This window comes from Rattus norvegicus, chromosome 2, assembly GCF_021556685.1.
Source record: "Rattus norvegicus strain SHRSP/BbbUtx chromosome 2, alternate assembly SHRSP_T2T, whole genome shotgun sequence".
In the NCBI taxonomy this organism is placed as follows: Eukaryota; Metazoa; Chordata; class Mammalia; order Rodentia; family Muridae; genus Rattus; species Rattus norvegicus.
The window spans coordinates 29,622,249-29,636,656 of NC_141535.1; the positions used below are offsets into that span (position 1 = coordinate 29,622,249).

General features: G+C 41.0%; 1 protein-coding gene across 3 annotated transcripts in view; it reads left to right on the forward strand.

The window, feature by feature from the left end:
• Positions 1 to 14,408, forward strand: part of Cert1 (ceramide transporter 1) — a 104,507-nt gene that overhangs the window by 44,404 nt on the left and 45,695 nt on the right.

A 14,408-nucleotide genomic window follows, 5' to 3' on the forward strand; every position in this document is an offset into this window, starting at 1 on the left:
CCATTTTTACAGTTTTAATCCTACCAATCCATGAGCATGGGAGATCTTTCCATCTTTTGAGATCTTCTTTGATTTAAATATTTCGGTTTACAACAGCAAAATAATTGTAATTCATACAAAGAAACAGGGGTGTATGATGCTTTCAGAGAAACAAAGAATTAGAAACTATCCCTGAAAAAAAATCTGAAGGCTAATCTAGTAGAGAAAATATTAAGTCAACTGCTAATGGTGCTTTACAAACTAAAAAAAAACCTTAAAAAATAAAATGATCAATAAAGCATCTAAAAAGAATCATAAAGAGATTCTGTAACTGAAACATGCAATAAATGAAAAAGTCACCTAGAGAACCTAAAGTCTTCAGTCTTTTTTGGAATCCCGAAGAAGCAGCTTCTAAAACCAGTGACAGAATGCCTCAGAAGAGCATGTATGAACTTGACAAAGAGAGCAAACCAGTGACAGAAGGCCTCAGAAGAGCATGTATGAACTTGACAAAGAGAGCAAACCAGTGACAGAAGGCCTCAGAAGAGCATGTATGAACTTGACAAAGAGAGCAAACCAGTGACAGAAGGCCTCAGAAGAGCATGTATGAACTTGACAAAGAGAGCAAACCAGTGACAGAATGCCTCAGAAGAGCATGTATGAACTTGACAATGAGAGCAAACGGTAAAAAGGAAAAGCTCCTTTTATATGTGGACTTCCACCAAAAGGTAAGGTCCAGATTTAGGGTAGGTCTTTCCGATTTAAACCACACAGACAACTGCTCCCTACAGGCATGTCCGGCTGCTTGAATTTTAGTGGATAAAGTCAACTTGACAACCAAGACCATCAATCTGTGTTACCCTCTGAGCTTTCTGCATGTGGTTGAAATGGATGCTGGTTGCCTGCTGCCATGCCTTCCTCACCATCATGGACCCTCTCTCCGGAGCCATAAGCCATACGAAACATTGATGTACAACTTGGTCTTCCTGTTTCATCAAAGCAACCAAGAGGGAAGTTGTTAGGGATTAGTTCGTTAAAGGTTCCTAATGAGTTGGAACTCTGGACTCCCACAGTGCAGTAGGGTATTGCAACAGAGTGCATTGCTGCCACTGTTAGGTTCCTGGAAGACAGTGTACGCTCCTGAGGGTACACTGGGTACCAGGACCCAGTAATTCTGGGTAATGGGAAGCAAGGACTATATTGAAAACTAGGATGGAACAGCCATATGAAATTTTGGTAAATCACCTGGATACTAAGACCAGAATCTGTGCTAAGATCTTTTCTGAGACTTAAGTTAAAAAGTAATTTGGACAAGGAAATTTCAAGATAGCATAATATCAGATCTGTGGCATAGTTATTACTTACAGTTCTTATGCACTGAAATATAATGAAAAAGTGAATGAGACAGAAAGAAATAAAAAATGTACATTTTGGAGAGAAAAGGTGCACTAGGGAGCTTAGTATTATAGCCAAGGTAATGACTTTGAGGCGGTAACAGTTAAGTAGATTGACACCTTTAAGGAGAGGCCTCATTCTCTTCACGAGAACAATGGGAAGGATTCCTTCTTGGCAAAGCCTCACCCAGCTAAGCTTCCAGCTTGTGAAAAAGAAATCTCAAGAAAACAGTTGCTTCAGATAAGAAAGGTGCTGCTAATGTAGTCAAAGAGGGTGCCTATCCATTCCACGCGGCAGACAAACTTGAGCGTGCATTGGATTTGTAAATGTGAGAAACACAAGAGCGGGCTGGGGTGGGGGAGGGTCATGAATTCTTCCTTCTAGGTTTCAGAGATGCTGAGACCAAGCAACATGTGACCACGGGTAGATCTGTGAAAGCCAAGCATAGCACTTCAAACATAGGACTTGGAGGAATCAAGCTAAAACTGGCCTGGAAGCCTTCTTTTTTGTGTGTTTACTCTCATAGTTTTAGAAGATTCCATGCACAGATTGGGAAAAGATCTTTACCAATCCTACAACTGATAGAGGGCTTATATCCAAAATATACAAAGAACTCACAAAGTTAGACTGCAGGAAGACAAATAACCCTATTAAAAAATGGGGTTCAGAGCTAAACAAAGAATTTACAACTGAGGAATATTGAATGGTTTAGAAGCACCTAAAGAAATGTTCAACATCTTTAGTCATAAGGGAAATGCAAATCAAAACTACCCTGAGATTCCACCTCACACCAGTCAGAATGGCTAAGATCAAAAACTCAGGTGACAGCAGATGCTGGCCAGGATGTGGAGAAAGAGGAACACTCCTCCATTGTTAGTGGGATTGCAGACTAGTACAACCATTCTGGAAATCAGTCTGGAGGTTCCTCAGAAAATTGGACATTGAGGACCCAGCTATACCTCTCCTAGGCATATACCCAAAAGATGCTCCAACCCAAAACAAAGACACATGCTCCACTATGTTCATTGCAGCCTTATTTATAATAGCCAGAACCTGGAAAGAACCCAGATGCCCTTCAACAGAGGAATGGATACAGAAAATGTGGTACATCTACACAGTGGAATATTACTCAGCTATCAAAAACAATGACTTTATGAAATTCGTAGGCAAATGGATGGAACTGGAAAATATCATCCTGAGTGAGCTAACCCAATCACAGAAAAACACACATGGTATGCACTCATTGATAAGTGGATATTAGCCCAAATGCTCAAATTGCCCAAGATGCACAGAACACATGACACTCAAGAAGGATGATGAAAATGCAGATGCTTCACTCCTTTTTTAAAAGGGGAACAAGAATACCCTAAGGAGGGGATAGGGGGGCAAAGTTTAGAACAGAGGCAGAAGGAACACCCATTCAGAGCCTGCCCCATATGTGGCCCATACATGTACAGCCACCAAACTAGATAAGATGGATGAAGCAAAGAAGTGCAGGCTGACAGGAACTGGATGTAGATCTCTCCTGAGAGACACAGCCAGAATACAGCAAATACAGAGGCGAATGCCAGCAGCAAACCACTGAACTGAGAACGGGACCCCCATTGAAGGAATCAGAGAAAGGACTGAAAGAGCTGAAGGGGCTTGAGACCCCATATGAACAACAATGCCAACCAACCAGAGCTTCCAGGACTAAGCCACTACCCAAAGACTATAAGTGGACTGACCCTGGGCTCCAACTGCATAGGTAGCAATGAATAGCCTAGTAGGGGGCACCAGTGGAAGGGGAAGCTCTTGGCCCGGCCAAGGCTGGACCCCCAGTGAATGGGATTGTTGTGGGGAGGGTGGTAATGGGGGGGAGGGTGGGGAGTGGCACACCCATATAGAAGGGGAGGGGAAGGGGTTAGGGGAATGTTGGCCTGGAAGCCGGGAAAGGGAATAACATTTGAAATGTAAATAAAAAATACCCAATTTAATAAAGATGAAAAAAAAAGAATAATAGAAGGTTCCATGCAAATTACCAAGCAAAAGTAGCTATTAGTAGTCCTACCCAAATGGAAAGTCTGTGAATCACAATGACTGGACCAGCAAGGTAGCCTCAGTAGTACAGTAATGGCAGTAGCATCTTAGGGATAACTACCAGTTATCTAATAGGCTTAGGCCTGCTCATTAGGAAGGAATTTTGATATATGCTGTAAAATTAGCTACTGGAGAGATTATAGACCCTAGAGAAGATCCCACTACTTTTAGGTCCTGAATGCAATATAATTTCTGTTTTCTAGATAAGTATATGTATACGTACAGATTAAGTATAGGTCTCACCCCTTATCAAAGAAGCTTCTTTTTGTAATACATAGCCACTGTTACAGAGGCCTGCTAGTCAAGTTGCTAGTCAACTAGTCAAGTTGTTGAAAATTACTGACGTTAGGGTTTTCAATCCCTAACTGGTACATGTGGAATGAAACTTTCTACACCTGAGGCTCAGAAAAAATCTTGGAAGAATGGCTGAAAGATTGAAAGGACCAGAGGCCAATGATGTCTACTGTTAGATAGTGTCTCCTAAATGACATGGAAAATGCACCCATGAATTCAACAGTATGATACCTGAAAAGACCAGCATAATACCATTGCCAGTTGACATGTCAATGCAAACAGAAGAATTACATCTGATCCCACCACTTGAAGAAGAGCTACACATGGTCATTGGCTGCTGAGAAAGGGATAATCAGTTTACTCCAGGGAAACACTGCCCACTAGGGTGTCCAGCCCCAAGTGCTCAGCCCTGGACAGATGAATATGTAAGCAAAGCTAATTGGATTAAGTAAATTGTATATACATGTGTATGTGTGTATATATTCACATATAGATGTGTTTATAAGTAGCAATAATAACTAAACAAATTATTAATTTGGGAGGGAAAAGAACATAGTAAAAGCTGGAGTTGGGGAAGGGAGATATGGAAATGATGTAGACGCAGTACTTGTGTAGCTTGTGTGTGAAGCAATCAAAAGCAGGGGGAGCTTAAATAAGAGTGAGCTCTGGCTTGAGGAGGAGCCCCCAGATGAGGGAGATGTCAGAACCATGAGACATTGTCTGAGAAAAGCTGCAAATAGGGAACATAACTAGCTCAGGAAATGTGGTGGTTGTGTTTTTAATTTTTTATGAGTGTGGCCATTTTGTTTGCATGTATGTCTGTTTACCATGTACATGTACATGCCTGGTACCTAGGAGACTAGAAGAAGGCATAGGATCCTCTAGGACTGGAATTACACATGGTTGTTAGCCACCATGTTGAGTGTTAGGAATTGAACTAGAGTCCTCTAGAAGTGCTTCTAACTGCTTGGCTCTCTCTCCAGCCTAAAATGTCATTTAAATGAGAAATGTCCCCCATAGTCATCACGTATGTGAGCATTTAGTCTCTAGTCACTGGTGCTATTTGGCAAGTTTATAATACCTTTAACATCTCTGTATAACAGTTAAAATCTAAAAAGGAAATAACAAAAATTAAATTCATAATAGCATCAAAGAGAACTAGCCTCAGTAGTCGTGAGCAGTGAAGACTGTCAAAAGAAGTGAGAGGTCTCTTAGAGCACTTGCTGATTTTATGAAGGACTGGAGTAGAACGGCTTGGAGTGTTCTCTGCATGATAGTGGCCTGTCGATACATAATGTGAAGTGTTTGTAGCAGTCTTATAATTCTAAGAATTGCATTTCTGAGAATTACAGAGCACATGACTTATGTTCATTCAGATGGTATATGGCAAAGCCAAAGGAGACACCTCCCTGTCATAGTTAGTGTTTTACTGCTGTGCAGAAACCATGACAGCAACAGTAGAGTAGCTGTGGAATCCTCCTGGAAGTTGAGGAAAGTGGCTAAGACTAAGGCCAAACCTGTGACAGGAAGTCCGAAGATCTCTTGAGATCTCTTGAGGGCTTGTCCAGAACTCCATTCGGGCTTCCCTGCTCAGGCTTGGCTCCAACAGTACATTCTCCTGGGCTTTCTCCTTAAACTGTACGTTTTTTATCCCCCCCCCACTTGTTATTAATTTTCATTGTAAATCTGCATAAGAGTGACCTCTAATATCCATGTTACACCTTCATTACTAGGTTAGCTTGAAATCCTGTCTGTCAGTATTAGTCTATACTTTTCAGTTTTGCTTTGGTTAGATTTTAAGAACAAGGCAAAAAACAACCACATTCTTTGCTAAAATATCACAAGAATGGTCTCTATCTAGTCACTAATATTATTTCCCTCTGAAATCTTGAGCTAGGCCTCCAAAGTATACATTGCTTGCAACAATAGTCTTCCACACTTCTACCTGGCTTGTCCATTAAGTCCTGCCTATAACATTCAGCTGCCTGCCTGTCTGTCTTCCTTCCTTCCTTCCTTCCTTCCTTCCTTCCTTCCTTCCTTCCTCCCTCCCTCCCTCCCTCCCTCCCTCCCTCCCTTCCTCCCTCCCTTCCTTCCTTCCTTCCTAATCTAATTTTTTTAACGTATTCACTTTATATCCCACTCATTGCACCCCTCCCAGGGAACTCCCCACACACAACACAATCCTTCCCCTATGCCCCTCTCCCCTTCTCTTCTAAGTGGATAGTGGCTCCCCTGGGTATCCCCTCTACCCTGGCACTTCAAGTCTTTGCAAGTCTAGGGCACTTTCTCTCCCACTGAGGCCAGGCAAGGCAGCCCAGCTAAAAGAACATATCCCACATTCAGGCAACAACTTTTGGGAGAGCCCTCACTCCAGCTGTTCAGGACCCACATGAAGAACAAGCTGTACATCTGCTACGTATGTACAGGGAGGCCTAGGGAGTCTCTGAGAGCCCCAAGGGTCCAGGTTAGTTGACTGTGTTGGTCTTCCTGTGGAGTTCCTAATCCCTTTGGGGTCTATAATCCTTTCTGTTCTTCCATAAGAGTCCCCCAAGCTCCATCTACTGTTTGGCTGTGGGTATCTGTGTCTGTCAGAGTCAGCTGCTGGGTGGAGCCTCCCAGAGAACGATTATGCTAGACTCCTGTCTACAAGAACAATAGAGTATCATTAATAGTGTCAGGGACTGGCACTTGCTCATGGCATGGGTCTCAAGTCGGGCTGGTTACTGGTTGGCCATTTCCTCAGTCTCTGCTCTATCCCTGGTCTCTGCATTTCTTGTAGACAGGATAAATTTTAGGTTGAAAGTTTTGTGGGTGGGTTGGTGTCTCTGTCGCTCCTCCAGGGATTCTGCCTATCAGCTGCTTTTCTAGTCCAAAGTCCCAAATTCCACATTCCACCAACAAACAGATGGTCAGGCCTGTTACTGCAGTGAGCTACTCCCTGGTAGCAACAACTGTTTTAGTTGCTGTTCTGTTTCTGTGAAGAGCTGCTATGACCAGGTCAACTTATAAAAGAAAGCATTTACTTATAGGCTTGCTTACAGTTTCAGAGGTTTAGCCCGTGATCGCCGTGGTGGAGACCTTGCAGCAGGCAAGCATGGTGATTGGAAGAGAAACTGAGAGTTTACATCCTGATCCACACACAGTAGGCAGAGATCTCCAGACTGAGCCTAGCATGTGTGTGGGAAACTTCAAAGCCCATCCCTAGTGGCATACCTTCTTCCAAAAGCCCACACATCCTGATTCTTCCTAAAACAGTTCCACCAATTAGGGACCAGACATTCAAATTTACGAGCAGGAGTGGGGGGAGGGGCGCTGTCACCCTCATTCAAGCCACCACAATTCCCAAGTTAATATAGGAAAATTTAACCATTGAAAGAGGAAAGGGAAGGAAGGGTGTGGGGCTGGAGAGAGATGGCTCAAAAGTACTTTGAGCTCTTTTGCAGAGCTTCTAAGTGTGGGTCCCAGCACCCACATCTGACAGTTCATATCACATGTAACCCCAGCTTCAGAGGACCCACACCTCTGTCCGCCACAGTTGCCTGCATATACAAGGTATTAACACACAGTCGCACACATACACATAAATGAAAAATACTTGAAAGGGTGAAAGAGGATACAAAAGGCAACTTGTGGTCTGTGTTTGCATAATTTAATATTGCTACTATTTCTGGTCTATCTAAAACGTGCTGTCTAATGCAGTGCCATCATATTCCTAATGGCATTTCTGTGCAGAGATAGAAAATCTACCCAATGTTTATTTGTAGCCGGGAGAGACTCCATATTACCAAAACAATCTTTGAAGTGAGCCAAAGGAGACGAACCATGCTTCTTGGTTATCCAAACTTATTACAAAACCATATAATTAATTATTTTAACATGGATCAGAATCTAGCTGGTATGTGTGACCCACAGGCCATGGGCTACATGCACTTGAAGATAGCTATGAATGTGGCCCAACACCAAATAGTAAACTTCCTTCAAGCACATTATGAGATTTCTCTTGTGGCTTTGTTTTAAACTCATAAGTGGAAGCTTTGTAGATGACGGCAGTATCATGATGTCAAAAAGTTGGCCACTGTCTTAGAGTTTTACTGCTGTGAACAGACACCATGACCAAGACAATTTTTATAAGGACAACACTTAATTGGGGCTGGCTTACAGGTTAAGAGGTTCAGTCCAGTATCATCAAGGTGGAAACGTGGCAGCATCCAGCAGGCATGGTGCAGGAGGAGCGGAGAGTTCTACATCTTCATCTGAAGGCTGCTAGTGGAATATTCATTTCCAGGCAGCTAGGACTAGGGTCTTAAAGCCCATGCCCACAGTGGCACACCTACTCCAATAGGGTCACACCTTCTAATAGTGGGCCAAGCATATACAAACCATAACAGGCATCCAGGAAGGAAATACCTAAAGTCATCATGAAAACTTGGCAAAATGTTCACAACATTGGTTCTGGCAGTCATTTACTAGGTGTAACTCCACTTTTAAAGCAGTAAAAGAAACAGACAAATTCAACATTATGAAAATTGACAGGTTTACTGCATTAACACTAAATAGAGCACAAGAGCTTATAGTTGGAAAGATATTTCATTTTTCTAATAATACTCATTTTATACAGAGAACTTCTAAAACTTAACTATAGTTTTAAAAACAGTTCAGAAGTAGACAAAGCACTTAGTGATTGTTTTAAAGAATAGTCTTGAAGATCAGTGTGTAAGGAGATAAACTTAGAGCCACAGTTGTAGTTATCATAGTTGGAAGGAAGGAGAAATGTTAAGTTGCTATTTAACATATACAGGATTTCAGTTACACAAGATGAAGTGTCTAGAGTTTATTGGTATAACAATGTGTGTGTGTGTATATATATACACATACATACATATATATAGAGAGAGGGGGAGAATTGTGCACTTATAAACATTCACCTTGATTCATATTTCAAAATGAATAAACTCACAAATACATGCTAGAACAAAAGACTTCTTTATTGTATTACTGATGTAAAATATTTAAGAGTAAGTAGTAAATGAAAAGAGGTTACCATTCTCTGCAATTGTGGTTAGCAAGACCCTATAAGTACTGTGTGGAAGATCAGATCGAAAATCCTGAGGTCACTCTATGTTGTTGTGTATCTGCTATTAACAAGACCCTGTATGTACTGTGTGGAAGGTCAGGTAGGAAATGCTGATGTCGATGCTGTTTAACAAGAAATGCATTGCTATTCTTCAGCCTGAGTACTCAGGAGAAATTGAAGGAAGACAAAATCAAAGCAGTCAGAAACCTGTGTCATCAACCTAAATTGTCCCCAGTCCACTGGATGAGAATTCTTTTGTTCTACCTGTGTAGAGATTATGGATGGACCAGATACTCAGGCTGGACAAAAAAATACTGGTCTCTAAGAGCTTTTGTTTCCTTCCTTGTCTTGACAGTAACAGTTTATAACAGTAAGTATGAAACAGCAGCAGCAGCAGCAGCAAGAGATCCTTGAGACCCTTGCAGGCCTTGCATACTGGGACTCTGAACTCTAAGTGCAACTACCATCTTGAGCAGGCCTTGGGTATTAGGATCCAGGGTATTACAGCACTTGGCTTGAGGTTTGAGAGTCGGGGCCTGCACTCTTCTTTCTCCATACAGTATTTTACCAGCTCTTGTCTTTCCCTTGCTTCTTTCCTCTTGTCTTTCCCTCATTGCCCCACCCCTCATTTTCTGTCTCCCTCCTGCCAAGTTGCACTTCAGTTGTTCAGCTGGTCCTTTGTCAGTCTGCCAGGACTTCTGATACCGCCTTTGTCTCGGCGTGTTAGGGATAGGCACTGGATGAGTAGACACCTGGAGGACGTGTTAAGGATAGGCACTGGATGAGTAGACAGAGGAGGTAAGTGAGATAGTAAAGCATTAACAACACTCATGTGCTAGTTCAAAGGAACCCTACCCCTTTGCCTTTACTGTTGTTTTCCGTGCTCTCTCTGGAGTAAATTTGTTAAAGCATACTATCTACAAAGATTTTTAATTATGTGAGGGTTGGGTATGGCATGTTAGTGTGGTGTCACTGGAAGCCAGAAGAGGTATCTGGTCCCTCGAGCTGGATGGCTGTTGACTACTAAAACATGTCCAGCCACTCATGTCCGTTGGTCCCTGGAGATAGAGCATCTTGCTTCCTTCTCATAAGCTTTCCTTTCACGACATGGGTCCCAGTCTGACTGAAGTTGCAGTGAGCTGTTTGGGCTTTTAAGAGTCTCCATTTCAGAAAAAGTCCTATATTTTGATGTTAATGTTTTTGTATTTTCTTTTACATAATTAAAATCATGACTACATAATTTATGATACCATATGGAAATTAATTTTTGCCAGCTGTTTCTTTGCTGTGTTGCTTGCTAGTGATTGTTACTAGGAAAAGTTAATTATTCAAAGAAAATGCTTTAAATTTTTAAATCCAATATTTAGTGTATTTATATGCCACATTTAGGTTTAGATGGGTTCAAGGTGTAAAACAATAGTTAAATTTATCTTCCATATAGTTAAACTATCAAATTTACTAGTAACTCTAAGTTAAGTAAGTTGGTAGGCAGTTCAGTTTTATTAAGTTCATCGCTTTGAACTGAATGACTTAATCATAATGTTCTGAAGTCTAAACTCCCCAAGCACATAGGCTGAGGGAATTAGTGTAAAGGTTACTATAGTTCTTTGACCAATAGTAACCCTGCAGCTTTCCAAGCAAACCATGTGAGTGGCATGCTAGCAGCTCCCTCTACTGGACAGAAGAGCTATTTTTATTTTATTTTTTTGTTTGGAAGTTTTCAGTTTTGTTTTGTTATTGTCATTGTTTTTCTGTTTTCTTTTTGTAAGGAATGAATGTTTTAATATGATTTAGGCATAGTCTCATACAGTGACATTTAGAGAGAAACCATTTCTAGTATATGACATTTGTAATGTGTACCCTTAGCCAGATGTCATTTTCTATCTATGTAAAAGCATGTTCAGGAATCCTCCTTTTAAACTCAAGCAAAGTTGAGAAAGATGAGGTTTGTTGCAAAACAATGAAAGGGGGACTTTTCTTTTTAACTGATTCACTGCCCGCCTCCTGGGTACTCCTGGGCACCCCCTCTAACAATCCTCACCCCTTCCCCTCCTCCTCTGAGCAGGTGGGCCCCCTTCCAAGTACCCCCTGCCCTGGCACACACATCGAGTCTCTATAAGGCTAGGCGATTCCTTTCCCACTGAGGCCAGACAGAGCAGCCCAGCGAGAAGAGCATATCCCACAGCTAGGCAACAGCTTTAGGGATAGCGCCTGCCCCGGTTGTTCGAGACCTACATGAAGACCAAGCTTCACATACACCACATATATGTGGGAGGCATAAACCCAGTCTGTGTGTGTTCTTTGGTTGGATGTTCAGTCTCTGAGCGCCCCAAGGGTCCAAGTCAGCTGACTCTTTGGTCTTCCTGTGGAGTTCCTAGCCACTTCAGCCTGCCATCCTTTCTCCCCTTATTCCATAAGAGTCCCCAAGCTCCATCCACTGTTTGGTGGTGGGTTTCTGCATCTGTCTGAGTCAGCTGCTTCATGGAGCCTCTCAGAGGACAGCCATGCTAGGCTCCTGTCTGCAAGCATAACAGAGTATCATTAATAGTGTTAGGGACTGGTACTTGCCCATGGGATGGGTCTCAAGTTGGACTGGTTATTGGTTGGCCTTTCCTTCAGTCTCTGCTCTTTCCCTGGTCCCTTCTTGTAGACAGGAGAAATTTTGGATTGAAAGGTTTGTGGGTTGATTGGTGTCTTTGTTGCTCCACTGGGATTCCTGCAAGGCTGCAGGAGGTGGCCTCTTCAGGTTCCATATCCCCAATGCTGGGAGTGGAGGGAGTTTTTGTTTTTTTGTTTGTTTGTTTGTTTGTTTGTTTGGGTTTTTTTTAACTTTTTGAGTCTTTGTAAATCTTACATCATGTACCCCAATCACATAGTCATCTCCTGGTTCCTCCATATCCACCCTCTATCTTGCAACCCCCCCTCCAAAGGAGGTATCCTAAAACAAATATTGTGAAAAGGGAAGGCATCCCTATGGTAAGTATTTGTATTCTGGGTGAATAGTCTGGGTAGTATTTGGAATTTTCAAAATATTCGTGGGTTGGTGGTTAAAGGTTGTGAGTTCATCATCTTTCACATGGGAAAATGAGTGAGAGTAAAAGACCAGCATTCCTTTCAAGGGTTAGCCCCAAACCAGCACCAGTCACTGAGTGTGACACGGTATTGTGACTATCGTTTCTCCCCATTCCCATCTACCTCTACCACACTCTGCCCTCTAAAAGCCCAGATACTTCACATTCAAATTAATGTTGCTTTAACTGCTGTGCTCAAAGTTAGTTCATTTAGAATGTGTTCTTGTCTAACAGCTTTTCTTCTCCTATGTACAGCGTTGGTAGTTCTGACTGCAGAGAAGAAGAACAGAACTATTTTAGAGAAGTGCGCTTGTGCATGAAAGCGACTCTATTTAACATGACTCGTTTTGATATTTTATCCCGCGGCTCTCATTTTTGTTAAAACTATTGCAGTTAGCAGATCTAGAACAGCAAATCTTCATTCTTTACATTGAGTAACCATAAAATTAAGATTGGTTTGTTTACTAGACCGATTTTCATAATTTATCTTGGAATTTATTTAAGGGAAGTTATTAGAGTTAAAACATACTCTGATCATAATGAACATTCTTCTGTTATTCATAATTTAGCATATATTCCACCAGTATTGTAATAGAATCTGTGTATCACGTCCTGTAATAAGATGGTGTTGCCTGTTTTAAGATACTAGAACTTGAGAAAGCCAGGCTATTGAAGCTGTAGTGTAGGAAACCTTCAGTAAATCTTTTCCTTGTTTGATTTGTTTTAAGGCCTTAAAAAGCATCACTAATACTGACTTGCTCTGTACAAGACTTCTGGGTGTGAGCAAGTAAACGAGAGAGTGGATACATTTGTATTTCAAGGCCAAGTTGTTGAATTTTGAATATTTTTAAAATGTCTATAATTCATATCTTTAAAATTGGACTGTAAATTGTAGGGAGCTGTTTTATTTCATTTCTGCTTAGAAATGACTCTCTCATAGATATCTGAATACTTAATTTCTGAAAGGCCTTCAGTTTTTTTTTTTTGTTTGTTTTTTGTTTTTTGTTTTTTTTTTTTTTTTTGTCTGTTAACAGGGGTTTTCTTATTTCTAATTGCAGTCTTTGGCGATTACCAAACCCATTCTGTTAAAATATAGAAATACTAGATTTACAAGTTAGCATCTTTGTGAAAGAGAACGAAAACCTCAAACTGCTCTAAGGGCAGTGGAGCACCTCCCTGTAGGAGTTCCAGTGGATAGCATTAAAAGACAAGAAGTTTACTCTTTCGGCACATGACTGCTGTAATTTCATGTCCCTTTTGCTGTGACCCTGTGATACTGAAATGGACTTACAGGCTTATGAGTATATTTATATTCTCAAATTTTACTGATTTTAGTTTTTTCGCAGTTTGTATTTTTATAAATTGACACCCTTAAAATTTTCTTCTACCTTTTTATAGTCATCACTTGTGTATACTCTGTTACAATGTTAACTCTGTAGCCTGACATCCACTCTCATCCTAGTTCTGCTGTGTGCGTGCCTCTGTGTGTGTGTGTGTGTGTGTGTGTGTGTGTGTGTGTGTGTGTGAGTGTGTGTTGTTGTTGTTATTGTTGTTTTACAACAAGACCCTGACTCAGTGAAGAGGAAGGATAGAGAAGATAGAGGAGATAGGGAAGGAAAGGGAGGGAAAAGGAAGTGATTAGGGTACATAATCTAGCTTCTGTTTCTTTTAGTATTAATGTTTGAAAAAGCTGTGTGATTTTCCTCAATCAAATAAAGTACAGTTAGTAAGTACAAATACTTGTTTAAAACCATAATAGGTGTCATGTGATGTTCTCTCAAATAATGCAGTACAGAATCCTGGATTTCTCTAATATAAATAGTTGATTTAGCTATAATTTATTTTATTATTAGGTTTATTTATCCTATTTTATGAGTGTTTTACCTGCATATAATTATGTGCACCACATACATGCCTAGTGACCATGGAGACCAGAAGAGGGTATTGGATCCCCTAAGACTGAAGTTACAAAGGGTTGTAAGGTACCATGTGGGTGCTGAGAATCAAACCCTGGGTCCTCAGCAAAAGCAACAAGTGCTCTTAACCACTGAGCCAACTCTGCAGATAGAATTCACTATAATCAGATCCAAAATCTTTGGTTTCAGGGACTTGGAAATTTTTCTGTAGTTGATTTCTGTGATAACATTGCTAGCATTTGGCTGAGAATAGAATGTAAAATGGATGTTATGAAAGGTATCCAGCTCATTAAGATAAAACAAATGTATTAAGACAATGCTGTCATAATACATTTACAGACACCCAGGAGTCCAGATTACCTTCCATCACATAATGGACTAGCAAGGTTGGAGTCCTCTTGGTGTCATGAGCTGTCAAGGTCACTAAAACCATGAACATTTACAGTTGGCTTTCAGAAAGATCTAAGTCATATAGCAATTTTTAAATATGACCTATTAAAATTTGATGCTAGACATATAATTATAATAAGAAAAGTTGAAATGCAGAGACAAGGACTCGAGAGATGGCTCATCAACTAAGAGCACACATCTGCCCTTCCA